Here is an 11,432-nt window from a genome sequence, read left to right as displayed (position 1 = left end):
CTTACTCTTCCTCAGAAAAAGTAATTACAGTTGACCTGAAAATACTGTAAATCAAAATATTAAGAAGGATCTTTTCTTATTCTTAAGTTTTCTTCACTGTCCTGGTGAAGTCAGGTTAAGAAACAAAACCACTTGCCTATCAGACAGTCGACTCTTCTATCCATGATAAATCTGTTGTTTCATTACAGATTAGTTTGGCAAGTAAAGGAATCCTGCTTTGACATACATGGCCCTGAACACTACCATCAGACAGACACTTACGTCTCGGAGACAAACACTTTTAACATGCCATCCCTGCAGTAACTTGCAAAGTAGATGCTTCCTCTTCTCTCTGAGTGTGGTTCCAGGATTGTGTAATCCTGGTCAACTTTGGGCTCCTTTCAAAGGCTAGGAGGGACTCAATGACTCTTGAGGGGAGAAACAGAGATATCATTCAAAGGTTAAGGCTTAAATTCCCATTCTTTATCTCCTTAGGTAAGCAATGTTTTATCATAGCAACCTAAAATGCTTCTAGGTAGGTGTAGTGCTTCTTCAGCAGCAAAAAAGATAACAAGCTCCGAAAACAGGTTGCCTGCTTTAGTGCCATAAACACAGTCCTTGCAATGCACAAACCATCCAAGTGGTCTGTGAGACCAATTTTATAACGAGCTGAAATATGATGAAAGTCAATCTTCATCCCATGCACACCTCCAGCACCAGGTGCTGCATCACTTGGCAGCTGGTACCCCACTCATTAGTGTGATGCTATTGTCCTAATGAGTCCACTGGCTTGTCAAGAGCCCTGGATCCTCTGTTATCTCAAGGATTAAATGATTGCGTGCTTTTTAAAACCGCTCTCACAAGAATACAGGAAAATAGAAAAGTGTGGCTCAAGATGATGAATTCACAGTGAAAATGTTTGAGCGATACATTTAATTACCTAGACATTCTCAATTTGCACCTACAAGGAGATAAAACCATAGTCAACACTTCCAAGAAACTAAAGTTTTCCAAGTTTTTTTTCTTCTTTCAGCTGATTTCAATTGCCAAAACATCCCAGTTTCCCAAAGTTGGATCATTCTAGCACACTGTCAGCCAAAGTACCCAATGCAATGCCAGTTTTTTTGATCAAGCTCAAGAATCGTTCAGCTGACAAACATCAAGATTTTCACCAGCTTTAAGCCCACAATGTTACTGCACCAAAACATGATTTTGCATCAAACCAAAAGCAATTGCTGCTGCCTTTTGGCAGCAGTGTGATTTTAACACGAGCAAAGTCAGTAACAACCTGTCCCCTAGTTTCACAAGGAATAAGTGGAACTTCCCAAACTGACCTTGTCATTATGCTTCAGCTATGTCACGTAAAATTTTAATATACTTGTATTTACAAAGATTATGGTAAATATTAATGTCATGCTATTACAAAAGTACTACTTAGCATTTGTAAGTCTTCACTATAGTAAAATTTTGCTTTACAAAGCAATTCAGAGTCTAGGAAGAATAACTAAAATAAAGCAGGTTAGAAGAATTCCCTCTCTTTTTGATTTAATGGCATACAAAGCTTGGGCTCTAACTACAATGAATTGGCTAGTATCCTTCATAGTATACACTTGCGTTGAAAATATAAGATAAACAGAAAATAACTACACATGCTGATGGGTAATTTTAAACAGTCTCATCATGAAAATGTACAGGTTTTTGCAGCTCTCCTAGTTGTCTTTGACTCTAATAAAATAAATATGTAACTGTTTTCCCCAGCAGTGGGATCACAAACAAGTACTCTAAGATCTGTTTATATAAGAGAGAGAGATAAAAGAAAAAAGGAATCATTCTTAAGGGAAAGCTTTCCAATCATTTTCCAATTAAAATCCTAGCCCTGAAACAGTTCTGAACTTAGATAATGAGAACACTAAGGCAAGCTGTTAATTACTTTTTATTTCTGTGAAAATTGCAAGATATTTTGAGCGTAATTGGTACAGCTCCTCTACAGTATTACTCCAAAGGCACTAGGAGGACCTCTAATTGTTCCCCAAAAGAGACTAATTATCACCTAATAGCTGTTAAAGTAGGCCCAGTTTACTGGGTTTGTTAATGTAGATTTTACGAAAAAGTATGAAATCCATCCGTACCACAGAAATGTAAGTTTATTAGTAGAGATAAAAAAGACCTCCTACAGAACAAATTTTATCAGCGTTTCATGTTACTGTGGTCTCTCTCTGTACATATGTTTTATATTTATCTATCTATATATCTGTTCACACTGTTCATCCTATGCACATACATTATTTGTTCCCATCAGAAGTAGAATGGTGATGGCTACAGGTGAGTTGGCCTCCCAGGCTAGTAACACATGCCTGAGTGGATATATAATGATGTACATATATTATACACAAACTTTTTTGGTTTGGAAGAACACTATGCTGACCAGAGGCAACACTTTGTAGAAACCTGGTTTAAAATAGACTTTCTTTACACGTGACTTCTAATAATGTCTTTAACTCATTAGACGTACATATTTAAGCTGTATGTGCTTAGGTACCAGAAACTGCATTACAGTTACCTTAGGTTACATCTACGTGGCCACAACACCTCCCCTGGGGAGCAGTTTCCTCCTTGCAGCCCAAACAGCACAATACAGACCACATCTACTCTATCATGTCCACACTGCACTTGCAGTGCTCAGTATCCATTCTACAATCTTAGGTGTCTTCTTCTCACCTGCATACTTCCTTAGTACAACACATGCACTGTGTGCACCAGCTGCCTGCTCATATCACAGAAACAGATGCCCTAAGGATGGCTCCTACGTTTGTGTAGCACCCTTTGCAATGACATCTGCACACTCTGGTCTTGATACTTCCACATCCACTGCATTTGCTCCTTGTACTCCTGCCAGAGAGCCTCTGACATCTTCTCTCCCCAGTTTGTGGGCCTGGCTTTTTCCTGCAGGTGGGATCACAAGAATTGCTCCACAGATCCTAGGTTTTCCTCCAGGTTAAGGACCTGAGCTGCCCATTCAGGTACATGTGGCAGGCCAGCTCACCTGAGCCATCACCATTCTATTTCTGATGGGAATGACTAATGTATACATGCAGGATGAACAACAATGTCCACAACTTTCTGCATATCAAGGAGCCTAACATCTGCTATTCAGCACTAACACACCATCTCTGAGGATACTATCCTGCTGGAGATGAGGGTAACCATTGCCCTCTGGAGCTATGCCATCACTGACTCATAAAGGAGAGTAGGGAAACCCATGCATGTCTGCAATGCGCATGTTTGTGGGGGAAGATTGAATAATTTGAGTGTTGGCTTCCCAAATATATATAACATAAGGTTGGGCAGGCCCTACCAGCCAGGTGCTCCTCAGCTGCATTGGGGCCACCAATAAGAACTATATCCCATTTGTTACCTCCCATGAGGTTCCTACCAAGAAATCAGTTGCAAAGGCTACCTCCCCATCGCCCTTGGAATACCACTGAGAAAGATGAATACATCAGCTGCACTTATGACACCAAGGTCTTTAGAATTTCTCTCTTTACCAGAAAGGTAAAGCCAAGATCCTCTTCCCAGGCACAGAGACCAGCCTACCCAAGGTTCAAATACCAGTCTACAGCTTGGCAGATACTCTGCGTCTCCTTCTAATGTAATCACACAAGCATTCACTGAGGCACTTCCACTAGCCTTGACCACCTGCAAGACCTTGACCAGTGTGTGCATTTGTCAACTAACCACATGATGGCAAACCTTAAGGGACTGGGTGAATGCCGACAGCCCCAATTCCAGGTGCGGCTGCTTCCCCAAATATGCAAAAGTTCTGCAGTAGGCCCTGGGATAGTTTCCTAAAGGAAATTACTACAATTTTGAATTGAAAGGTCAGGGCCATCAAGTGAAGAGCCATTTGCACACAACTCAAATGCTGAAAGAGGCAGGTGTCAAAAGCAGAAAAACAAAGTTTCATGGGCCCAGCTCCTGAATTACAAATTACAAACGTAATTTGTACCTTGAAGATTAAAAACTCTGCAGCTGGCATTAATAACAGTCTGACAGCCATTAAATCCATAGAGAATCCTGACAGTCCTGAGGAAACGATATTTCTGCCTACGTTCAGAGGTGGAAGACATTGCTATACAGATCTGTGGTTAAAGAAACAGTGAACTTTGGCAAAATGGCCTGGGCAGCCATTATGGCCAGGACCAATTCTCTGGCCCTGAGCTTACGCTCATACAGCTAAATAGGCTTCTCCCACCAAAAGTCGCCTCATTCATACCACCCACTGGGAACGGTCCTTTGCCTTTGTTAGTGCATATCCATGACAAGGCCAGGGAGTTTGCCCGCAACTAGCTGACTCTGATCAACTGCAAAACAGTTAAAGGAGTTCTTGAGTCTGGGTAGTGAAGAAGGGAGAGAGGAGGAAGAGCATGAGGTCAGGAGGCAGACTGAGCCAACACAGTACGTACAAGAGTCACAGAAGCACTTTAGGCTCTCTGTGTGAACAGCTGAAGAACAAGAAGTTCAGATATTCATTAAGAAGACAGTGCATCCCAGTAAGGTCTGCGTACTGGTCTGAAAAAGAGAAACATCCCCCATTATGTAGTTTGGGCTTAAAAAGTACACAGCTGAAATGTTTCATGGACTTTAGCAGCTACAGCTGTGGTTTGTGAGGAAAAAACACCACCATAACTGAACTGCCAAGTGACCTGACCGGAAGCCAGGCCTGTTCACATGAAACAATCTGGAAAGTTCAAGGGCCAACAAGAAGACCCAGAATCACCAGACTACAGACATTCCTCAGTCTTGGTCTTCACTTCGTCCTGCATGCAGCAGGACATCAGCATAGGAGAAGTGAGTGCTGTGCTCCCATTGCAGTGATGCATCAAGGACCAGGAACCACTGGCCTTTGCCAACCAGGGAAAACCCTGGTGGTGAGACTGGATCATTCACAGCATGGAGTTAATGGCCTTAAAACAGGCTCTTTCAAAAAAGTTAAGAGGTTATATTTATGATGTCAACCTGAGGTGCCAATAACCAACATTTCTGTGCTGAAAAGGGTCCAGCTAGATGTTCTCATGCAAGACAGGTACCCAGTGAGTTAAAGGTTGAGCATTCTCTACCAGCCTAGAAAATCCCATCATAAGGATGGTGACTCTCAAGTTCAACATCCATAGGCTCCAGACACTGTGGATATCTGAGAAAACTGGGAAGCATTTAGATGACTAGATAGTCTACATGCACATTAGCAAAACTCTGGTCATGAAGCGTACCATTAGCTTCTCTCAATTAGATTGGACAGGTGGTATTTAATCTATTTTAGAAACTTATTTGCTAATAAGAGAATGAAGCAGACTGACGCTGACCAATGGAGCCCTGCAGTGGATATTTATAGTTCTTTAATGGAACTGGAAAAAAATCAGTGCTATTCAGGAAATAAGAAACAACTGATATTAGGACTATGAATCATGACTTTGGTAACTTGAAGGAACTTTAAAACATATTGGACAAATAGAACAATAGGCTCTATTTACAAAAATTTTCACTAGTAGCAACTCTTTGGAGCTGCCATGCATTGATTTGCTTTCCAGAAAGGCAGACACAAGTAACTGTGGAAACATCCTAGTAACTACAGATCATGACACTCAATATTCATCATTCTCAACTTGAAACCAGGAAGCTGAAACAGATGCTTGAGTGATACAAGTCACACTCTGTGCAGACTCCGTGCTTAGAGGCATTCCACTAGTGGCAGAAGTCACCTCCTCAGAGACCAGCTTGAAGTGACAAAGGACTGAGAAGGCAAGGATCGTCTCAGTGTTCACACAGTGATGCATGATCTCAGCAAGATTCTGTTAATTATGTTGAGGAATTAATGCCCAGGGCCAAAAGGAAACTGGAGCCCACATATTGCAGTTTTGGTGCTTGAGTAGAATGCCAGCCAGGAATGATGTGCCTGAAATCAGGACCACCTTCTGATACTTGGCTGAGGCAAACAGCACTAAGGGAAACGCAAGTGGTGGAACTCAGTGATGTGTACCTAAGTCTCGGTTGCTTCAGTCATAAGTCCTCCATTCTTTGTTCAGCTGTTGAACAGCATTATTCATTTTCTTACCTTGGGGTTATCTTTGAAACTCAGTCTCTTATGTAAACTTGAAACCTGGATGTCTCCTCATCTAAGTCTGTGACAGCCTTCCAATAAAGATACCAAATGTTTCAAACTGTACGTAATGCAGAGAGACTGCTTTTCTTTAAACAGGCATGTTTGCTACCACTGCTGCTTGGAAGAGAACCACACATCTGGGAACTGCTCCATCTATACATAGCTCAAGTCTTATAACCTTTAGAGAGCACTGTTACCAGCACTGTCTATAGAACAACTGGCAGAGAGATCAGTAAGGCCAACACCTGCCCATGCAGCTTGAAGAGGGCAGCCCAGCCAATAACTCTAATCCTGAAAAAGAATCTCATCTCCAGCTGTTGTAGTACACATTTTTGGAATTTGCAGCACAGATCCAATCACCTCTACCTCAAAAGATGGGCTCTAAGACATCCCATCCTGTATTGAGTGTAAGAGAAGCTTATGAGTGCAACAAAATGCCACCATCAGTGCCCACCATGACTGCACCATTCTCCGTGTATCCATTCAAAGCCCAAGACATAAACATTTTCTTTCCTCAGTCCCACTGATGATCACCAAATGCTACTCCCACAACAATGTAGTTTTCCTGCATTCTACCTTCATCTTGGCATCAGGTATCTCACCTCTGCATCTCCCTTCAGTAGCCAGAAGGAATCTTCTCATGCATAAGTGACTTAGATGTCTCACTCAATTCTCTGTTATGTCTGTTTTTCTAATCTGCCTCTTCTTTGGCTATATAAGGCTGCAGAGAGACGGTGGCTCCTGCTACCACTCAGCTTGAGCATCTTGATCAAGCTCAACATTCCCCCAAAAGGGGAAAAATAAAGCTGTTAATCTGACACCTTGTCATGCATCAAGGCAACATCCTCCTCCTCCTCTGCTAGGAGTCCTTGAAGTAGTTAATCTGATGAACATCTACAAATTCAAGCTCAGCTATAGTCAGTAGACACTATCTCAAGCTACACTCTTCCAATAGCCCTGAAAATATCTGCCCAGGAGGAGTTAGCCCTCTAAGGCAAGTAAACCCTTCTTTACACATCTTGGACTCAGTGGATATACTCCACCATTCTTACAGCCTACTGATTTCACACTTGTAGATCTGGTTTTGCAGCATCTGGAAGAACATGGCCATCCTCGGAAGTCAGGAAGGAGTTAACACATGTCAATGGGTGATGCAAATTTTTGTCAGCTGAACTGTCATCTGTGGTAGCACACAGTAGAGCTGAGGAAGCAGAGAAACGGTACTTCTCTAAAGAAAGATTTCAGATGTACTAGATGTTTGTGACACTGAGCAAGAGCTGGAGGAAGGGAATTAGAATCACTTTGTGGTTTCAGAGCTGTCACACAAAACTGAATTTTAGGCAGGGGAAATTAAGAACGGGAAAGATGAAGTGAGCTGTTTGTAGGCAGGTCAAAGGATAACGCTCAGAATATCAACAGTATGAAACTGCATAAAATGACAGTCTTTGCCTCCATCTGTCCAAACAGATTTCTGTGTTGAGTTTGGTTTTGGCACAAAATAGAGATTAAAGAGCTTAGACAGGGACTCTAGTATTAAAACCTTTTCTCTAAGTCCAGAGCTGCACTTGACGTCTGTTGATGAGCAGAAGAGGATAGCCTTTCCTTCCAGACTGTCACTGCACTCTCCTTTGAAACCAAACATGCTGCAGCTGGCAGTACCATGCTTCATGCATACAAATCTAGCTAAAAAGCCTAATTGTATGAGTTTTCTATGTTGACTGCCCATGTATTCAGTAACAACCAGGGGCTCTACCTGCTGAACTACTGATGCTTTTGATAGTTTCTTGACTTCAACAGCAGTTTTAGCATTATCATCACATTTACCCACTCCAACTTCAACTGCTCAGCACCAGTATGACTTGTCACGTGTTAGTTATTTTCACCCACTAGCAATAATCTCACACTGCTTAGCCTGTGCTTCAGTGTCGCTTGTTTCCTGCTTCAACTCACAAGACAGAGCTGTTTCTAGACTTTCATTTTAGATACTGGCTGACCCAAACGTCATGGCTTCAGCTTCTAAAAACCAATTAGATTCCACAGTATCATCACTGCAAGTTTTATCCTGACATCTGGTGTGCAATGTGGCACTAAGATGGCAGCATAAACCTGTCTAAAATCATATAACACCACAGCAGGTTTACAGGAGTACTACAAGAGTATGAAGGACATAAAACATCTTTAAAAGCAGCATAAAAGATAAAGGCTTCATGATAGTCAACACAGCCTTGTAGGTGTTCCACCTTGGCTTCTCATCAACAATTTCATGTATCACTAAGTTCAATTTATGTCATGCCATAACTTTTTATTGATTGCTGTTACATCTGCAGGAAAAAATGAAGGTTTTGGGAGCATTTCATATTATGCATTAAGTACCTGCTGAATTTTGGCATTGACTGGATCACGTCCATCAGTCTGCCCTACACACAGCAGCTGCAATTCCCAAGGCCTTCAAATCATACTTGCTGAAAAGTGATATAATTAGATTCTGTTCAATCATTGCTAGGATTCTGGATATCTTCACACCATCTTTTTCTTTTGTACAGTAGACAAAAACATTAAATAACTTCAAACTAGTGCTTGACATTTATTTTGTATAAAACCATTGTTTTTCTATTTTTCCAGACTGTGGTGCCCTCTGTCATGTCACCAAGCTGTTAGCTATTTCTATTTTGCCTTGGCATCTCCATAATAATATTTGTTCCATGCTGACACTAATACAAATATTATCTAGGTTAGAAAGGAAGAATTCAGTGAGTTAACAAAATATAGGTGGAGACTGGGATATGCAGTTGAATGAAGTATGTGCAAGGAAAGCAGGACAGAAAAACGGAGCCCTTTTTAAATTCTATCCTCACTAAGAGGCAGTGCCCACCCATCACTGCCCAAGACTTTAGCCCCTCTATGATCTGTCTTTTAGACATGCATAAAGTTAATTCCTTCTCCAGTGAGGCTGGATATACGATTGCTGCCTCTACTAAAAGCTATGTCCAAGATCTACCTGAATCACATAATACAGCTGCATCAGCTTTGTATCTAACCTCATGCACTTATGAGCTGAGATAGTCCTTCACAGGCTAGATGTCAAGCAGTCCTTACTGCCATACCTCCACAGGAATAAGACTTTCACATAGTTACCATGATTATATTGCCACTAGTCAAGATACCAAAAGCCACATAATCACTGAATGGAGATAGCTGTAAGTTTCTAGCTTTATACAAGCATTAGGAATCACATCCATTCAGCTGATTGTCGTCTTTAACCAGCTATTAGCTCTGGAGAAAGTGCAATACGCAGAACATGTCCACATGAAGCCATTAGCAAACTACAAAGCTACCACATACCGTTTATACTATTCTTGCATAGACAGGAAATCAGCCTCGCTAGGAGAAACTTTGAAAGTTTTCTATAAATAACACTGCTTCTCCAGGAAGCAAGGATCAGAAAATGCCTGTTTTGAATTCAACCACAAATACATTTCAGCTTCTCAGAGACAGAAGCCTCTGTACTGCTAGTACAAACATCAACCTTTTGTACTGATACACTTTTACACCCACTTCTACTCCAGTGCATAGGTATCAATGATATTGTTGGCATTTCAGATCAAAAAGGCATTTTAGGCTTAGCCAGCTATGCTCTAAATATCTCCTCACCCCTTCAGATGAGTACAAGAGTGGGGAGTGACAGAGTCAATAAGCAAAGGGCATGGGGTGATGTGAAAGGAAGGGATCAGAAAATCAACAATACAGGGCTTAGGCGGGGTCACCTCCAGCATTTGCAGGTAAAGCAAGGAAGTGCCTGCAAGGCACCATTATGGAGAAATTCCCAAAACCCTTTTTAGTAAGTCAACATCCTGGGGTGCCTTACTGAAGTGCCTCTATGCTAATGCACACAGTGTGGAGAGTAAATGTGATGAGTTATAGAACCGTGTGCAGTTGCAGGGCTATGCTCTCTTTGGGATCACGGAGATGTGGTGGGATGGCTCCCATGACTGGACTGTTGCAATGGAGGGATACAGGCTCTTTAGGAAGTACAGGCTGGGAAGACGAGGGAGGGGAATTACCGTTGATGTGAGAGAGCAGTTGGAGTGCATGGAGTTCTGCTTGGGGATGGATGATGAACCTGAGGGAGCTGCCCAATGTCATTGCGAGGCTACTCTCTATAATCTTTGATTGACCACGATGACTGGGAGAAGTGCCTGAAGACTAGAGGAAAGAAAATGTCACTGCTATCTTCAAGAAGGACCACCCAGGGAACTAAAGGCCAGTCAGACTCAACTTGATCCCTTGGAAGGTGACAGAGCAGCTAATCCTGGAAACCATTTCCAAGCACATGAAAGACGACCATTGTCAGGAAGAGTCAGCGTGGATTCACCAAGGGCAAGTCATGCTTGACAAACTTGATAACCTTCTATGATGAAATGACTAGCCTGGTAGATGAGGGAAGGGCAGTGGATATAGTCTACCTGGACTTTAGTGAGGCTTTCAACACTGCCTGCCACAAGATTCTCATAGAGAAGCTGTTGAAGTATGGGCTGAATGAGCAGAGAGGTGGATTGAAAACTGGCTGAATGGCCAGGCCCAGAGGGTGGTGATCAGTGGCACAAAGTCTAGCTGGAAGCCAGTAACTAGCAATGTACCCCAGGGGTCAATACTGGGTCTAATCCTGTTTACCATCTTCATTAATGATCTAGGTGGTGGGACAGAGTGTACCCTCAGCAAGTTTGCAGATGACACAAAACTGGGAGCGGTGGCTGATATGCCAGAGGGTTGTGCTACCATTCAGAGGGACCTTGACAGGCTGGAGAAATGGGCTGACAGGAACCTCATGAAGTTCAACAAGAAGTGTGAAGTCCCGCACCTGGGGAGGAACAACCCCAGGCACCAGTACATGCCAGGGGCCACCCAGCGGGAAAGCAGCCTTCAGAAAATTACCTGAAGGGAGTGTGTAAAGAGCATGGAGCCAGGCCCTTTTCAGCTGTGCCCACTGACAGGACCAGAGGCAATGGGCACAAACTGAAACACAAGCGATGTCATTTGAACATCAGGAAACACTTTTTCACTGTGAAGGTGACTGAGCACTGGCACCAGTTGCCCAGAGCGGTGGTACAATCTCCCTCCTTGGAGATATGCAAAAGTCTGGTCACGGTTCTGGGCAACCAGCTCTAGGTGGACCTGCTTGAGCAGGGCGGGGGTGGACCAGATGACCTCCAGAGGTCCCTTCCAATCTCAACCATTTTGTGATACTGTATTTATTGGTTCCCACATCGCTTCCGCCTCAGCTTCACTGAGCCATTGG

The sequence above is a fragment of the Mycteria americana genome, chromosome 1 (assembly GCF_035582795.1).
Source record: "Mycteria americana isolate JAX WOST 10 ecotype Jacksonville Zoo and Gardens chromosome 1, USCA_MyAme_1.0, whole genome shotgun sequence".
In the NCBI taxonomy this organism is placed as follows: Eukaryota; Metazoa; Chordata; class Aves; order Ciconiiformes; family Ciconiidae; genus Mycteria; species Mycteria americana.
This window is presented reverse-complemented; position numbering follows the sequence as displayed.